The sequence below is a fragment of the Carettochelys insculpta genome, chromosome 4, assembly GCF_033958435.1.
Source record: "Carettochelys insculpta isolate YL-2023 chromosome 4, ASM3395843v1, whole genome shotgun sequence".
NCBI classification, from domain to species: Eukaryota; Metazoa; Chordata; order Testudines; family Carettochelyidae; genus Carettochelys; species Carettochelys insculpta.
Genome location: NC_134140.1, coordinates 83819185 through 83837707, shown reverse-complemented (window position 1 = coordinate 83837707; position 18523 = coordinate 83819185). Strand labels below are relative to the sequence as shown.

At 41.7% G+C, this 18523-nt stretch overlaps 1 protein-coding gene across 8 annotated transcripts in view; it reads right to left on the bottom strand.

Moving 5' to 3' along the window:
- The window catches only part of LRBA (LPS responsive beige-like anchor protein), a 657226-nt gene that overhangs the window by 168310 nt on the left and 470393 nt on the right, over nucleotides 1–18523 (bottom strand). The window lies entirely within an intron of this gene.

The window sequence follows — 18523 nt, the reverse complement described above, 5'->3', positions numbered from 1 at the left end:
CAATGGCTTGAAATGTGGCCCATATCATAAAACAAATATTTCACTGTTAGCCAATTATACTCTAACAGCTTTATCTGACTCAAATAAAAACAATGAAAACATATTATACATGACGTGTGAGTGACAAGCTCTCTTTTGGAAAGTATCATTTTGCAGCAATTATCCAAACAGAAGTGACTGAAATGCAGCATTTTCCAGCACTCCTATCTCAGACAAATTTCCCATTCCTTTCATCCTCTGAAGTCTCAGCCACCAAACCAAACTGGGAACAGCTAAAGGACTTGCATAAAGAAATCCAGAAGAACATAGGCTATTATATCCTGAAACCTATAGTAAGAACAATGAGGACACCTTAAGATCTTACAGTGAGAACAATAAGGATGCCTTAAATTCTACATGGCCTAATTTTTCAACCAGCATAAGGGATCAAAGATTAACTTAACCATAAATGAGAAATAATTGTAATCATAATTATACCTGAACATCTAGTCATGAAGTTTTGAAAAGTAAATTTTGATGATTGTGGAAACTCAAAATTATTAAAAAACAAACAATGTATTGTAAGGCTGTTTTGCTACTGGAACATGCTCCCTGTGACTCTGAAAGCACCAAATACACAATCTGAAATTATTTATAAATCATCAGCAGATTGTGATACAAATATATGACGACAAATAGGATAAGAACTTTAAAGACCTCTATGACTAAAACTAAATGACAATCCTTTAGAGACAGAAATTAGGCAGATACTGGCAAACCAGAAAAATTGAGTTGCAGGATCTCATTCCAGGACAGGTTGGTCTTGAAATGACCCAGTCAGGGCTGCCAAATGAAAATATTAGATAAGAAGGTTATTAATCCATGTCTTACCCCTTTGCAGTTTATAAGATAATACCACACCAGGGTAAATCCTTATGGCTCCCAAGCAGCACTTCAGCTCCTCATGGCATGGAACAAGACTAAACAAAGCCACGTCTCCCTTTTTGCATTTGAGAAGACCAACTTTTACATTTTGACAGGTGTATCTCTCTCACTGTTGTGCATAAACAGAACACATTTTATTCTGCCTCACAAGGAGAGTTCAGCTTGTTTAGGTACCCAAAAATGTCAGTAAATTAGGTTAAGATTGCCATCCAAGATGAATTATGAAAGGCCTCAGCAGAGATTGAATTGGCATGTCGAAGGCTTCCTATCTTCAGCAGAGAGCATTTCAGACACACTACATAATATGGTTTTGAATCTGTTTAAAACCATTTGGTATTTTCTTTTCTTTTTGTGAATTTTCTTCCTGAGCCATCATTGGAGCAACATGCAATTGATATTTTCCATGAAACAGTAATAGTAATACATCTGTTTCAGGCCTGTATGCAGGGAGGTGCAAGGTTCCCGAGGTAGGCCACTCTGTCCCTTCTGCACTCTGCCCTTACCCAGACCAGCGTGGCCTGGGATGACTCGGAGTAATTACCAGCTGGAGAGACAGGGGTGGTGGGAGAAGGGCAGGGCTGCTGTGGGGGCAGGAGGTGGTCCACATTTATTAAAAAAAAAACACAACCCACCCCAGAAATTCCTGTGTACAGACCTATGTTTTCCATAGAACTTTTCATCCCTAGATCTCTTAGCACTCTAAAAGAAGTATCACTATTTTATTTGTGCATTTGGGAAACTGAGGTACTATGAGGTTAAAAACAGCTTGCTCAGTGGTAATCTGAAATTGTAATAGCATAATTGTGAATAATAAACTTGGGTATTCTGGCTTCCTGTTTGATATAATATTCACATCAGAATCTCTTTAACATGTCCCCTTCAAAAACAGGAGGCATGTGTGTACACAGCCATACTGAACACAGAGTACCAGACAAGTACGCAGAAGTCACTGACTTTACAATAGGCCCAACCAACAAAATAACAGAACACTCCTGGTCATCACCTACAGAGCCCAAGCTTATACCCCTCCGCTTAAATCTCTCCAGTGCATTATTGATCATCTACAGCCTAGACTGGAACATAAGCCCTCATTCTCACAGGCCTTCGGTGACAAGCCAGTCTTACAGCCACCCAGTCTCCAGAAAATACTCACCAGCAGCCACCAACCCAAGGAACCTATCGCTGCAATAAACCCTGTGGCCAACTCTGTCCACATATCTATACAAGCAATACCATCACAGGACCCAACCACAGCAACTGCACCAGCTGCACGCCCACTAATGTGATATATATCATCATGTGCCAGAAATGCCCCTCTGCCATGTACATTAGACAAACCAAACAGATACTGTGCTGTCAGGAATTAGAATACACATAAAGGGTGTACATAATTTGGCACACACACACACCTGTAGGGAAACACTTTTAAAAACACTTCTAAACTCAAAGATTTAAGGGTGACAGTTCTGAAACAAAAAAATTTTAAAAATCAAATAAAGAGTAATCTCTGAGCTGCAATTTATTTGCAAACTTGACTCCATTAACCATGGATTAAACAGAGACTGGGAGTGGCTTGCAGCTTACAAAGGCAGTTTCTCTGCTCTGGGTGCTAACAGCTCCCCATTAGACTCTGACAAAGGCTAACATCCCCCTGTCTGATCTAACTTGTTTTTTCCTCTTTTGGTAAGTACTGTTGATACTGGGCCATTTCCACCTTGCTGAATAGACCTTGTCAGTTCTGGCCCTCCCTCTTACTGAGACTCCACTCTTTCAATACGTCTCTGAAACCACCCCCTCACTCATGCATCTGATGAAGCGGGTCTTTGCCCACGAAAGCTTATGCTCCAAAATATCTGTTAGTCTATAAGGTGCCACAAGACTTCTTGTTGTTCTCGAATCTACAGACTAACACAGCTACCTCTCTGATACTTTTAAATGCATCACTGAATGTTCTGAAAGGTTAAAGTAGCCATTCTTCTACAAAAGGATTTTACCACATTATTACAGAGGGAGACATCTGAATTTGAATTCATTTGAAAATCTGATACATTTAAATTATCCTTACCAGAGATCTTAACTATCTTATGCATTACAAGGGCGATTTCCCCACCTTTGATGTTGTGAGGAACAGGACACTTCCTAGCTAACTTAGTTTGCTCAATCTGCTGGCCCTACTAGTGACAGGTTAACCTCCCTCCTTTTTCCCCCCCTCCTTCCTACCCTTTCTACCCTTCCCCCACCCTGCCTGCTTTAAAAAAATCCTGGATTCTAAGCATCTATTCCAGTCATCCGAGGAAGTGTACCTGACTCTCAAAAGCTCATGACCTAATGAGTTTGTTAGTCTTTAAGGTGTTACAGGACTGCTTTTTATTCCTGAAGAGAGAATTACACAAAAACTCTAGCAATTACTGAACTGCCTATGCAAGACCAGCATGCAAGTCATGATAGTGCCCATGTGGCTTCATGACTGTTATCAGCACATCCAGGCCATCTCTACAAAAGAAGCCTCCATTGACAGAAGTGATTGTCAGAAGGGATTTCCTGGAAAAACTTCTGTTGACGTATTGTGTCTAAACACAAAAGCAGATTGAAAGAGCAATCCACTCTGTTGACAGAGAGCAGCCAGACTGCCTGGACCTCTCTCAACAAAATGGCTGACTGGAAGCTCTGCAAACAGGGCTGCCCGGTGAACTGGAAGCCCTGTCCATTGACAAAAGGGCCCTGTAGCAGCTACACGGCTGTTTTGGTGACAGAACACTGCCAAGAGAGGCGTTAGAGCTGAATGGGGAGAGGTATAATGCTGCCCCCAGATGTGCTGGGTTTCATCGACAAAGCACATTTCATGTGTAGACGTTCTGTGGTTTTTCATGACAAAAGTCCAGTTTTGCTGGGAAAAGCCTCTCCTGTGGTCCTCGCCGCAGAGTTTTAGCTTAGTGACATGTTTTCTCTGCATCTGACTACTTGTACTTTGTCTACCATTAAAATGATTTCTGACTGTTTTGCATAAGATGCAGCTAGGCACATATGCAGACGCCAATTTGCTTCTACTGTTTGCAGAGATTCTAGCAACATGCTGAGCATACACATGTCCTCTACTAACTGTGGACCTCAGGCTACATCAATACGGCTGTCTTCAAGGGATGTGGTATTACAGTGCATCTCTACAGACCTCACTCCCAACCATGCCGAACCAACACACAATTCTTCACAGAGCCATAGTTTGAGAAACCCTGACTGGAGCGCTTGAATTGCAGGAGCCTGGAAAGTTCTCTTTTTGTTATTTCAAGTATTACTATAGGCATAAAATTTAACCTGTTCACAGCCAGAGTTAGAATTGCAGATTTGCTGCTATAATTTGAACAAACCCTATGGTCAGAAGCGAAAAGGTGTCATTACAAACTAAGCCCTCTTATGTGGCGAACAGACCTTGCAAGGAGCTTAGCATTCTTCAGAAACTTTTGCAAGCAGCTGAGCTGAGGTTCCAGTTTCTTTAGTATATGGAGAGTTTACATGACAGTTGGAGATTCTCCTTCTAATCCTCTTTCCTCAAATCTTGTTTCACAAAGAAAAAATTTAACAGGTAAAAATGGGTAGAGGACTAAGGCAGTGTTTCCTAAAGTGTGGTACGAGAGAGGATTTCAAGAAATACACAGCAGAAAATAAATTACTGAAAACCAGGAAATAAGCACTGGGACTGGGAGAGGGGGTATGCTGATACGGCTGAAGTCTTGAAAGCTTGTGGAACACTGGAATAAGGTATAGGACCATACTGTATACTTCCAATGGTTATTCCTTAAATAATTTTAGTTTTAATCCAAAATGCTTATTTATGGTAAAATCTCATGAACTGATTAATTCAAATAGCCTGTTGTGCACTAGGAACACTCCTGACCAGACTAAAAACTTGGTTTTAAGCATCAGTTAGGTTTTGGGTCCCCACAAAAAAGTGTATCTGTGCTCCTGCATCAATTTACCTAGTGCAGGTCATCCTTAAGCATCTGAGGCAGTTCACACCAGTTACAGCAACAGAGAGGTAGCCATGTTAGCCTGTACTCCAACAAAACAAAGCAGCAGAAATGTAGCACTTTAAAGACTAACAAAATGATTTATTTGGTGATGACCTTTTGAGGGACAGACCCACTTCATCAGCTCAATTTCATTTCCAACACACACTGACATTTATAAGTACAGAGGACCAAAAAAAAATTTTTTTGCAATAAATACTGACAAATCAAATAGGATTGAAATAAGGGGGTGAGAGGTGGGGGGATGTTAATTGCCCTGCCTGAGATAATTCAAAGCATCAAGGGAAGGGAAGCAGTCCTTGTAATGTGTGAGGTAGCTGATGTCTCTGTTCATACCATGTGTTAATGTGTCCAATTTGTTATATTTGTTACCAGTTACAGCAGTTAATGAAGTATTGTGCTGAAGCAGAGGCACTTTACTCAGGAAAGCCAGGTTCAGAATAACATTGACCCAAACTATACAATGCTCACCAGTTTAACCTTGCAGCTGTCTCACCAAGAAAGCATTTCTCTGCATGAGCATTAAGCAACCTAATGTCTGTTGCCTTCAGCCTGATTCAGCATAATGATACCGTATGAGAGAATCTCCTTCATTTGATTTACAAAATACTCTCACATCCTCTAAAATAATCCAAATACCCAGTGCTCATGATCTTGCTTTGCCTTACAATGATAATGTGTTAATATACAAATGGTGCAAGATTGACTTCCACTTATAACAAACTCTCCTCTTCCCTATTCCCCTGCCCCCCACATACACCCAGAGTGGTAGGAGAGGCAGTTCAATCTTCCCACAAAGACTCTGGATTCCCCAAATTTTATAAATGAGTAAAAAACACATGGGCTGCATCTACACTACAAAAATTACTTCGAAGCTGAGCATCTACACACGTCCTACTTTGAAGTTAAACTTCAAAGTAGGGCACTACTTCATTCCCGGGAATGGAGTAAGGACTTTGAAGTTGGGCTCCCTAATTTGAAGTTAACTTGAAAGTAAGGGAAAATGCGTATAGACTCTCTGCTGGTTACTTCGAAGCATGATTTTAGTTATCTGAAAGACCACTTATCATGCGTGTGGCCAAGTTTCCCATTGTCTCATAAAGTTTGCTTACAGCCACCAATCCTGGCTCTCCGTGTTCTGTGCTGTTACTTAGCTGTAATTTACCCCAAATGTCATGCAAGAGCCCAGTAAGCAGTGGAAGTGTTAGCAATTTGCTAGAAAATATTGACCTTTTGTCATCTGGCAAATTCTGTCATCTGGCACCAGTCAGGTCCTGAGGGTGCCAAAAAGGAAAAGTTCATCCTGCATTAGAATTCAGCGTTGTACAACATATAAAAGTCAGGAAGTTTGGTCAATCTAATTATCCTTTTCACTTTCCACACGTAACAGAAGACCAAGCATTGATTATCAAACAGGCCGTCATCATAGTATATTGTGAATTTTCAAGATATAATAGATTTATAACTATAGTGAAGTTACAGAAACAAAAGATCACAAACTTTTGTCATACATATAAGTCATATTCACTCATTTGTAGAAGAAACATAGTTACAGGCTTGCCTCAGAAAAGATAACCTGAGCATTTACAAGTCTGCTGAATTTTGACATTGTATTGTGCAACTTTATGAAATCCCAGATCAAGAGCATTTTACTTCAAAAGATTGCAGTAATATCCTTATTTACTATTTCATACAGCAGCTCAAAGTTATCTGTACTGACAGTCTAAATTCATGTCTGTCCAATATTTTAAAAGTTGTTTTACAAAATTAAATATGTTTTTTATTCAGAACACTCAGTTCTGGATACAAAACATATGTTCAGCATTTTTAAAAGCACCATTGCTGAACTGATAAGTAAATAACAATGACAGAGCAGCTATGCATTTGCAATTTGCACCTTTCTTCCAGTTTACCCACTAAGTATTAATGTGTATTGCTTAAAGAGATAGGTAGGGAAGAACTAGGCAACAAGGTTTAATTAAATGTATCACCTCGTGAAATCAAAGTTTGAATGGTTCAAGCAAAGGTTATACTGCAAAGCAAAATTAGTCTGATGCTTTGATCACAAATACCACAGCTTTCATGGCATAATGACAAGGATTGGTTGTGACCACACATATGCTTTAGCTTTCTTAATTATAGCGGGATACCATCTGAAACAAACTGCACCAAAGCTAGCTCATACGATTTTTGGTGTAACTTCCAATGCTTCCAAACAAGATACTTAGGCTACCAAATTACATGAGGGAAACAGATCAAAATAGTTCAATGCCAATGAATTATTCATTTTTATTTTTACTAGGAAACCAACATAATTCTCTCTCTCAACTTTCTCTTAGAAGAGAAAACCACTTTCACTTCAGGTTCTTTGATTCGCATAAATATATTACGGTGCAGCTATTTTTCCTTGGTTTGAATCTTCCAAATTTTAAAGTGGCTTCCCACTCATCTTAAGAACTTCACAATAAGTCATCAATTTTGTGTTGTAAGGTGCTGGGCTTTCTCACCAGCTCAGAAGAATGGGACAATTTATTGGATAAATAGAAAACTGACAAAATACTAAATACTGACATAGCTACAATTCCCAAAAGTTTCCCCCTCACTCTCTCCAGATCATTGCCCTGACCCATGGACTCCTGCCTGGAGAACCTTTATTCCATGCAGTTCACTCACAGGCCATCTGCTTGAGAGCTGCTGCTACTAGTGCTACTACTTAACCCTTGTAGTCTGCGTGGAGCATAGGTCATCTACAAGTCTCCTCCACTTCACTCTGTCTGGGAGGCACGTAGGCCTAAATCCACAAAAAGATTTAGGTGTCTACCTGCTATTATAGGCAATGAAATACCACACATAAATCTTCAAAATAACCATTCAGATGCTGCCCCCTAAACTTTTAGGCACCTATATTCCCTAGGCACCTACGCTCCCACTGGTAAGGCCCCTTAGATGCTTGGAGTTCTGATGGTATGAATGCACAAAGCCACCTCAATCTCAATGTCCAATGCCTAGATCATAATTAAGCCCAGTGGGAGCCACACACTTGACAGTTCCCTATCTGTCCTGTGGGATCCAATATGGTAGGTTTTCTCAAACCATGGATCAGACTCCACACACAAAACTCAGACAGAGGTGGTAGTGGTACATATGCATGTGGAGCGAGAGACTCATTATTTCCCAGTGAAGCTGTTCCACTTTAAATATTGTAAGTCAATGAAACAAGGACTTGAAGTTGGGGGCCTCCCATCCCAGGTAAGTATTCCAACTAACATGCAAGGCACTGCATTTAGCCTTATGGAGTGGAAATCTATCAACCTCATGAGGAAACTTGCACAAGTACAGACAGATCTCTCTCTCTCCAAATGCAAACGAATGGACATCATACCAAATGAACTGACGGTGAAAAATCCTTTGCAATCAACATACTGCACAGACTATGCTGAGAGACTATGCCATTCACTTTCAAAGAAACTGAGGAACCACCTGATCAGCATCCTGTACAAAAAACAGGAGAACACCAAAAAAGAACTCAAATCTGGAGACTTCCATAAAAAAGCAACCTTCCACACAGCTGGGCTTTACTAAAATAAGACAGGAGACTTATATTAGACACTTCACTACTCTACAGAGGAAAAAGGACTGTAAGTTGTCCAGACTCCTACCTGCCACACAGAGCCAAAGCAGCGGTACCACTAACCCAGCAATATCCTCAATCTATCCAATTACACACTCAGCTCAGCAGAAGAGTCTGTCCTATCTCGGGGACTTCCTTTTTGCCCCACCACCCCCACAAACGATACAATTCTGCGGTGATCTAGAAGCCTACTTGCACCTTCTCCGACTCAAAGAATACTTTCAACACAACACTGAACAGCACACTGGTACACACTCTCCTAGCAGCAGCACAAGAAGAACTCCACATGGACTCCTCCTGAGGGTCGAAATGACAGCCTGGACCTGTACATAGAATGCTTCCACCAACACGCACAGGCAGAAATTGTGGAAAGACAGCATTGCTTGCCTCATAACCTCAGTCGTGCAGAACGCAATGCCATCCACAGCATCAGAAACAACTCAGACATTATAATCAAAGAGGAGGATAAAGGAGGAGCTGTTGTTATCATGAACAGGTCTGACTATCAGAAGGAGGCAGCCAGACAACTCTCCAACACCAAATTCTACAGGCTGCTTTCTTCGGATCCCACCAAGGAATCCACTAAGAAACTGCACCATCTGCTCAGGACACTCCCTACACAAGCACAGGAACAGATCTACACAAACACACCATTAGAGCCCTGTCCAGGGCTATTCTATCTACTACCCAAGATCCACAAACCTGGAAATCCTGGACCCATCATCTCAAGCATTGGCACTCTCACTGCAGGACTGTCTGGTTATGTGGACTCTCTCCTCGGACCCTATGCCACCAGCACTCCCAGCTATCTCCGAGACATCACTGATTTCCTGAGAAAACTGCAATACATTGGTGATCTTCCAGAAACCACCACCCTAGCCACCATGGACGTAGAGGCTCTCTACACCAAAATCCCACACATAGATGGAATAAACGCTGTCAGAAACAGTATCCCCGATGATGCCACAGCACAACTGGTGGCTGAGGTCTGTAACTTTATCCTCACACACAACTATTTCAGATTTGTGACAATATATACCTCCAAATCAGTGGCACAGCTATGGGCACCCACATGGCCCCTCAGTATGCCAACATTTTTATGGCTGACCTGGAACAGCGCTTCCTTAGTTCTCGTCCACTTACACCCCCCGCCTCTACCTACACTACATCGATGACATCTTCATCATCTGGACCCATGGGAAGCAGACTCTGGAGGAATTCCACCAGGATTTTAACAACTTCCACCCCACCATCAACCTCAGCCTGGACCAGTCTACACAGGAGATCCACTTCCTGGACACCACAGTGCAAATACACAATGGCCGCATAAGCACCTCTCTATACCGTAAACCCACTGACTGTTACGCCTACCTTCATGCCTCCAGCTTCCATCCCAGACACACCACACGATCCATTGTCTACAGCCAAGCACTAAGATACAACCACATTTGCGCCAACCCCTCTGACAAAGACAAACACCTACAGGATCTTTACCAAGCATTCTTGAAACTACAATACCCACCCGAGGAAGTACGGAAACCGACCAACAGAGCCAGACATGTACCCAGAAGACTCCTACTACAGGACAAGCCCAAGAAACCAACCAACAGAACACCACTGGCCATCACCTACAGACCTCAGCTAAAACCCCTCCAGCGCATCATCAAGGATTTACAACCCATCCTGGACAATGATCCCCAACTTTCACAGACCTTGGGAGGCAGGCCAGTCCTTGCCCACAGACAACCTGCCAACCTGAAGCAAATTCTCACCAGCAACTATACACCACACCACACCACCTCTAACTCAGGAACCTACCCATGCAACAAACCTCGGTGCCAGATCTGCCCACATACCTACACCAGCAACACCATCACAGGACCTAATCAGGTCAGTCACACCATCACAGGTTCATTCAGCTGCACATCTACCAATGTAAAACACCACTGTGTGCCAGCAGTGCCCCTCTGCTATATACATTGGACAAACTGAACAATCCCTACAGAAAAGAATAAATACACACAAGTCGGATATCAGAAACGACAATGTACAAAAGCCTGCAGGAAAACACTTCAATCTCCCAGAACACACAGTAATGGATTTAAAAGTAGCTATCCTACAGCAAAAAAATTTTAAAACTGGCCTCCAAAGAGAAACTGCTGAGTTGCATTTCATCTGCAAATTTGACACCCTCAGCTCAGGATTAAACAAAGACTGTGAATGGCTGGCTAAATACAAAGCAGTTTCTCCTCTCTTGGTGTTCACACCTCCAGATCAACTGCTGGTAGTAGGCCTCACCCTCCCTGACTGAGTTAACCTCTTTATCTCCAGCCTTGCTCTGGCCTGCCTATTTACACCTGCCTCTGCAAATTTCCACTACCTGCATCTGATGAAGTGGGTCTTTGCTCACGAAAGCTTATGCTCAGACATTTCTACCGATAGGTAATGCAGGTAAGGAACCAAGGTTGTCTGGACAAGGCTGGAGCTATCAACATTACGGTAGCCTGATCCTACCTGATGTTGTTGATCACTCTGGCAATGAGTGGGATCAGAGGAAAGGCATAGTCTTGCTCTGGAGCAAAACTAGTGACATTTGTAACTGTGAAGTGTGGCAAAGAGGTCTCTTGTCGAGAAACCCCATTTGTGGAAAATGAAGAGGAGAATGTCAATATTGATCTCCCATTTGTGCTGGCCTTAGAAACGCCTGCTCATTTTGTCTGCCCCAATGTTCTGTTCTCCCGGTAGGTACATAGCTGTTGGGATTACCCGTTTCCTAGTATACCAATTCCAAAATCTGAGTGGCTGTGTTTTCTGTGAGGATACAGATAGTTCTGGCTCTTATCAGAGGGACACAAGCTTTTTGAATGGCCCTGAGCTCTAGAATATGGATCTCTCTCTCTTGGTGGGCCCATATACCCTGTATTGATGATGTGCCACAGTGGGCCCTCCAGCGCATGAGCAGTGCATCTGTTGTTATAGTTACAGAAAGATCTGGGTGTTGGAACCATATACAAGCAAGGAGGTTTGCTGGGGGTGTCCACCACTCTAGAGACTGCAGTACCAAAGGAGGAAGAGCAAGGCCCTTTGTCAAGCTGTGATGGGTTGGAGTGTAATTGCGAGCAAGCCACTGTTGAAAGCAGAGCATAAGCAGTCTTCCAAATACGACTCAATGTTGTGGCAACCATGAGCCCCAGTAATTTGGAGGCAGGGCTGAACCATGGTCAGAGGGACCTGCTTGACTATAGGGACCAAGATCACAGATTGCTTGTGTTAGGGATGGCTTTTAAAATGGACTTTTGTGGACTTATGAGGAGGCCAAGTTGGAAGAACGTTCTCTGGTAGTATTTATCATAAGGGTCGTTTGGTGACAAGTGGAACGAACCCTTGATCAGGCAGTAATCTAGCGAAGGAAAAATTATGTTTTGCCTTCTGAGGAATGCTATGACCACCACAAGTGACTTTGAGAATGCTCGAGAAGCCTTAGAAAGTCCAAAAGGGAAAACCCTGCATTGATAATGATCTCAGCACACAACAAACCCGTAGAATCTCCTGTGGGATGGGTGGATAGTGAGGTGGGGTTTGTCACATCTGAGTGTTGTCTGGCTAGTCCCTGAAAGATAGCGACTTTTGCCAGAGTACCACCTTTTCTCACACTTCCCTTTCTTTCCGTGACTTTGTCGACATACACACGCAATGATGGCACTTATTTGCATTATGGGTTTCCCCAAGGCATTCTATGCAGGAGGTGTGCCCATCAGATATGGGCATAGAGCACCTACATGAATCACAGTTCTTCGTTGCTGGAGAGCTCAGCATTGTGAAGAGAAAAAAAGAGAGGTACTGCTGTGGTGCCACAGCAGCCTCCATCTTTTTCCCTCATAAATAAAATAAAATAATGGGGTAAAAAAGATTTAACTATAAAAAATATGAGGTAAAGGAGGAGGCTAACTAAGGATTTCTGATGTTTCTTTCAGGCAAGGAGATGAGCTGCTCTGCATCTGTCTTCAGCCGAAGATGGTAGAAAAGGAACTGAGTAGGGCTGTGCCATGCATGCACTCCTCAAAGCCGCAGCAGCTTGAGATGGCCAGTCAACACACATGACACAGAAGGGACAGGGCAGTGTGCAGTGCCTAAAAGCGCTCTGATCTTTAGCACCAACACCTAAGTGGAACACCAGCAGGGGCCACTCAGTGGAAAACTTTTAAATCGAAAGAAAAAATATGATAAATATTACAGATGAAGCCTGGGCTTACCCTTTGATTTCTGCTAAAATTTCACAAAATAGTCCAAGTAATGACTGTCTGAAAAAAACAGATTTTAAATAATGAAGTGATGCAAGCTTTATCCTCTTAACATATATGTAAAAATAGTTTCTTTTCAACAATAGTGTAAATAAATTAATCAGCCTTGTGAATGAGAGATATGGAGAAACTGAGGCAGAAAGGGTGAAAAACTTGTTTATTGGATTGAATACAGTAAAAAACAAGCTTTACAAAATAATCTCCCTTGTGGTAAAATGTAGCCTACATAAAAGAGCAAGTAAATTACTGTAAAATATTTAACTGTGCACAAACCAGTCACATTGAGTGTGCTGGGGCATCAACTATAATTTGTGAAAATATTTTGTGTTCTGTTTTCAGAAGGTGCACTGCAGAAATAAACACTCGTATGTTATTGAACAGCTTATTAAATATTGCAAAATATTTTCCAAAGGCGCTGGGGCAAGAACGTATTCTAGGCTATTGTATGAAAAAATATAAGAGATTCTGCAAAGGCAACATCACCATTTACTTTGTTGCTCTTGGTTAACATTATTTAAATTTAAATTATTCATCACTTCATTTTTGTATAATTTGCGCACACAGGTATAATAATGGAAATAGTTCCTAAGAGAATATGGCATTTTCAATATGCCATTTACACTCAGCTACCATGTTGCCATGGGATTGTTGTAAGAACATAGATATAAAATTATTTATAGCCTTCATTATGGCACATGACAATGTCTCCTTAGTAAGAACACCTGATTTTAAAAAAATACTGAAAAGGGGGTGAAACTAATCTTTATGTAAATTGGTCTATTAAACAAACCATTTAAGAAATAAAAACCTCAACACTTCTAGAAGTTAAGCATGCAATCAACGGTTCAGAGAACAGTAACTAATCAGACTACGTATAAGGACAATTAAAGGAAAAAATCTATAGCTGGGCTAACAGAAAACAAAGGAAGAACCTGTTAATCTATAAACATATGGAGATTATTAGTATTATTACTACTACTTTAGCACAAATGGCCTCAACCAGGATCAGGTCCCCACTGTGCTAGGCATTGCAGCCTGTAAGTATACAATGTATACAAAGATGCCTCCTCCTGTAAGTATAGAGTTAAGCTATAGGCAGAAGGATGTAATGCAAGGGATCTACAGCATTTAGCCTAAGAATATGACATGTCTAAGCCTTAGCATAAATTAGTTAACCGGAAGTGAGAGGAGGTTAGAAGCTACCATAAGATATAATGTGGCGATAAACAAGTATGGTTAAAATGTTGACAGGTAACAGCAAGAAATGACATGACTCATTTGTGTATTTAGAATAGGAACAAAAGGAGATGTTCAACTAGAAGATTTCTAGTAACCAATTGACATTTATACTATTAAATTTGAGGTGATTAATATACCAAGCAATAGGATACAGACTCCTCAACATTATCAGAATGAGAAAGTTTAGATAGGGACAAATGAGGCCAGACATCCTTAAGAATATTTGTAACAGTCATTAAACTGTAAAACAGGATTAACCACAGCCTAGACCACAGAGATCTTCTGGAATATCTGAAGCAGAAGAAGAACCTTCCTGGACTACCACCTGACTCAATACCTCTGGTTCTCTACAAAGAAGACATGTGTAGTGACTAGTTCCAGGTCATGCAGAGTAGCCAGAGACTAAGCCAAAGCATAGAACTCAGGTTTCCTGAATTTCAGTTCCGTGCCCTATCCATTGCATTACAATGCCTCAAATAGAGAGAAGATACATTTACTGTGATACAAAGAGCTATAAATAGAAGGTAATTTTAAAAATGGAACATGCAGCCTATCAGAAAAAGCTTCCAGACTGAGCTACATAAAACAGTGAAATAGTGTCCTATGGACTGTGGTGAAAGACCCCTAGAGACATTTGAAATTAAACTAGACATGATATCAGAACATGTACTTCAGGAACCTTGCCTTCATTAGTAAACAAAATGCCTGACAATATCGCTATTTCTTGAGCAACATCATCATAATACACAGATACTGAAGAGACTGAACGTGGCAATCATAATATACAACACCTTCACTACTCCTCCTTTGATAGAATTGTCATGTTTTATGGGTCATGCTGGTAGGTGTGCTTTTGTGCTGACAAAGTCTGGGGAGAGACTAAGGCTGTGGCTACAATAGTACCCCCCTTTCGAAAGGGGGATGCCAATGAGCCACTTCAGCGGATGCTAATGAGGCACTGCCATGCATATGCAGTGCCTCATTAGTATAATGGCAGCCATATGCATTTTGAAAGTGCCACTTTTGAAATGCATGCCGCCGGTGTAGATGGGGCCTTTCGAAAGGACCCCCAGATTTCAAAAGCCCCTTATTCCCATTTGGTTTTGGGATGAAGGAACTTTCAAAATCTGGGGGGTCTTTTTCAAAGGCCCCATCTAGACCAGTGTAATGCATTTTGAAAGTGGCACTTCTGAACCGCGCGTGGCTGCCATTATGCTAACAAGGCACTGCATATACATGGCAACGCCTCATTAGCATCTGCCAGAGTGGTTCATTAGCATCCCGCTTTCGAAAGGGGGGTGTTAGCGTAGCCACAGCCTAAGGAAGACACACACACTTTGTATTCTTCCTTATTAAGAATAGATCTCTGTAAAAGATTTCTAACACTGGAATTTCTTCAGTTTCAGCTGAGGCAATGTCTTGTCCTGATAAATGAAAGCCTACCCCTGGGGTCTGCCAGACAAAACAACCCCAAACACCTTCAGTATGTTTAGGGAAAACTCGGACTGCTGAAAGCAAGGACCAGAATCCTCACATGCATTTGATGTTGGTTGGAAAGCACATATAATGTCCAGTGTGCCTATCTGATGTATTCATATTGACTTGTCCAGCTCAATAAGCATCTATGGCAAGCTGGACTAGTCTGAGCTTTTGTGTGAACTTCTCATTCAGTCTCATGCACAAAGAATTTAAGTAGCCCAATACAGAAGTGGCAAAGACTAGAAAAATTGACAATTATATTCATGCAACTGGAAGCAATGCAGTCTCTTAGCTAACTGAAGATGTAAAAAGCATATGTAATACTTGGTACATTCATAGCTATTAGTTCAACAGAACTCAGACTGTACAAACATCTTGAAAATAAGAAGGCAGATACCCTTACTAGTGAAGCTGTCATTGTTTCTAGTATTTCTTGAAGTACTTCCCCCTTGCTATCAACATAATCTGCCTTTCTTGGATAAAAATTTAGGTCAGCTACTTTTCTTACACAGTATACATCGAGTAACTTGGAGATACTATTATCTATTTCAGAGAATAAAACGTGTGTGTCATAACATACTGCTGTTTGTTTGTTTTTTATTTATGATTTCCTCAAGACGTATAATATGGATGCTGAAAAGGAAAGGAATAAGTTCAACTCTCATTGGACTGCAAGTGTCAACTTTTCTGTGGAAGAAAAGACGCCATCATAACCCCATTGGAATCTAGACAAAAAGCAAACAGAACAAGCTGAACTGCACACACCAATGAACCAGTAGTATACAATGGCAAATTTTATCTAAGGCTTTTTATAGATCTAACAGGATTAGAATGGATATTTGTCCATTGTCTGGATGACACAGTCTACTTGAATGAGCAGCATGATTTCCACTTTATATCAAGGTCTGACATCTGATTTCGTTAAGCCAAGAATACTAGTGGACCTTAGGTGCTGCTAAAACTAGCTTGCCATAACTTTCACAATAATTGGACCCGGGACAGATAATGTATGAGTCTTTTTTTAGTTTTCTTTTATAACTTCTATGTATCTATGAACTGGTTGAAATATTTCCATGTCAGTCACACTTTCAACACTGAAAAAATTATTTTTAAAATATCACCTATGAATAGTTAGTAGAGGTGTGAATTTGAGTTGTACTGATGGAGCAGGAGTTTAAATTGGATTTATGATCAGTTCTGGCTGTTATTCACATTATAATTGAAAATTTATCTATTTTGCACCTGAATCTGATGAACTGTGCAAAAAATGTTTTCCACAACCCATAGTTTCAGGAGCTATGCTATTCTAACAGACTGTATACAGTAAACCCTCAATTCAACAGACCCCAATTTAACAGACTTCGGAAATAACAGATGTCTGCCAATGCCCCTGTCCCCATGTCAATAAATGCCATTGATTCACCAGAGCCACTGGAGCTGCCAGGGCTGGAGGAGTGGCCACCATGGCTGTGGCTACGGGGGCCAGAAGGAGCCACCAGGAAAAGAGGGGGGAAGGGAAAGTGGGGGCAGAGAACAGAAGTAAGTGATGGGCTGGGATGGTCAGTGCATTATTATACAGTGTAACCATTCGGATTTAACAGACTTTTGGCATCAGTGGATACCCCTCCCCCTATTAATCCATTAAATTGAGGGTTTACTGTACTACAATGACAAAAGATTCATAGACAGCACCTCTCTTTTAAAATCTCCACCCAGTTGCATTTCTGCCGCCCATACAGATCCACCCTCTGCTTCCTGACCCCTAACCCAAGCCTTGTCCCAAAACGTGCCCCCTCACCAACCCATCTGTTCAGCCCTGCCATCCTCTGTCTGAATTAGTCAACATTCTCCTCCATGCTGTCTGGTCCCCAGGAGCATGGAAAGGGCGTCACTGACAGCACGAGAGAGCCATTCTACTCCGAGCTGAAGTATCTGTATCTAGTTGAGCTCACAGAAGCCCAAACCTGCAGTTACAGGGAATGTGCTTCTGAGCCCCAGATTGGAGCATACGCGGTGCAAACAATTTGCAGGGAATTTAAATGAGAACATCTAAGGTGTAAAAAGCGATTTCTTCATATTCTTATAATTAGGCCAAATGTGGGTGGATTTTTGTGGGGATGGCAAAAGGTCTCTGAGAAAAGTCCCTGTTCCAAAGAAAGGGGGCACTGGAGCATTTCAAAGAGAAGGTCACTAAATTTATTTTGAAAGGAGAAAACTATTTTTTCTTTGTGCTGATCTCTGAAGTGGCTCAAGTATTCTGGCTGCAGTTTTTCTTTTTTTTAAAATCAACCCAAGGCAGACACACGGAGTAGAAAATTTCATCCCATAGCATTCAAGTATGTCAAAGTTATAAGGAACAGAAAACAAGGCTAATCATGGAAATTATCAGGCAACCTTAGAAAACAGTATCATTGGTACTGCCTGTAAAACAAACCAAACCAAAAGAACAATATAAATATATGGAGGGTGGTTGTAGATATGGTGGACCCAGAAGATCAGAGAGACTAGGGCTACGTCTACATGTGCCCCAAACTTCGAAATGGCCACGCAAATGGCCATTTCGAAGTTTACTAATGAAGCGCGGAAATGCATATTCAGCGCTTCATTAGCATGCGGGCGGCAGCGGCGCTTCGAAATTGACGCTCCTTGCCGCCGCGCGGCACGTCCAGACGGGGCTCCTTTTTGAAAGGACCCCGCCTACTTCGAAGTCCCCTTATTCCCATGAGCTGATGAGAATAAGGGGACTTCCAAGTAGGCGGCGTCCTTTCGAAAAGGAGCCCCGTCTGGACGCGACGCGCGGCGGCAAGGAGCGTCAATTTCAAAGTGCCGCTGCCGCCCGCATGCTAATGAAGCGCTGAATATGCATTTCCGCGCTTCATTAGTAAACTTCGAAATGGCCATTTGCGTGGCCATTTCGAAGTTTG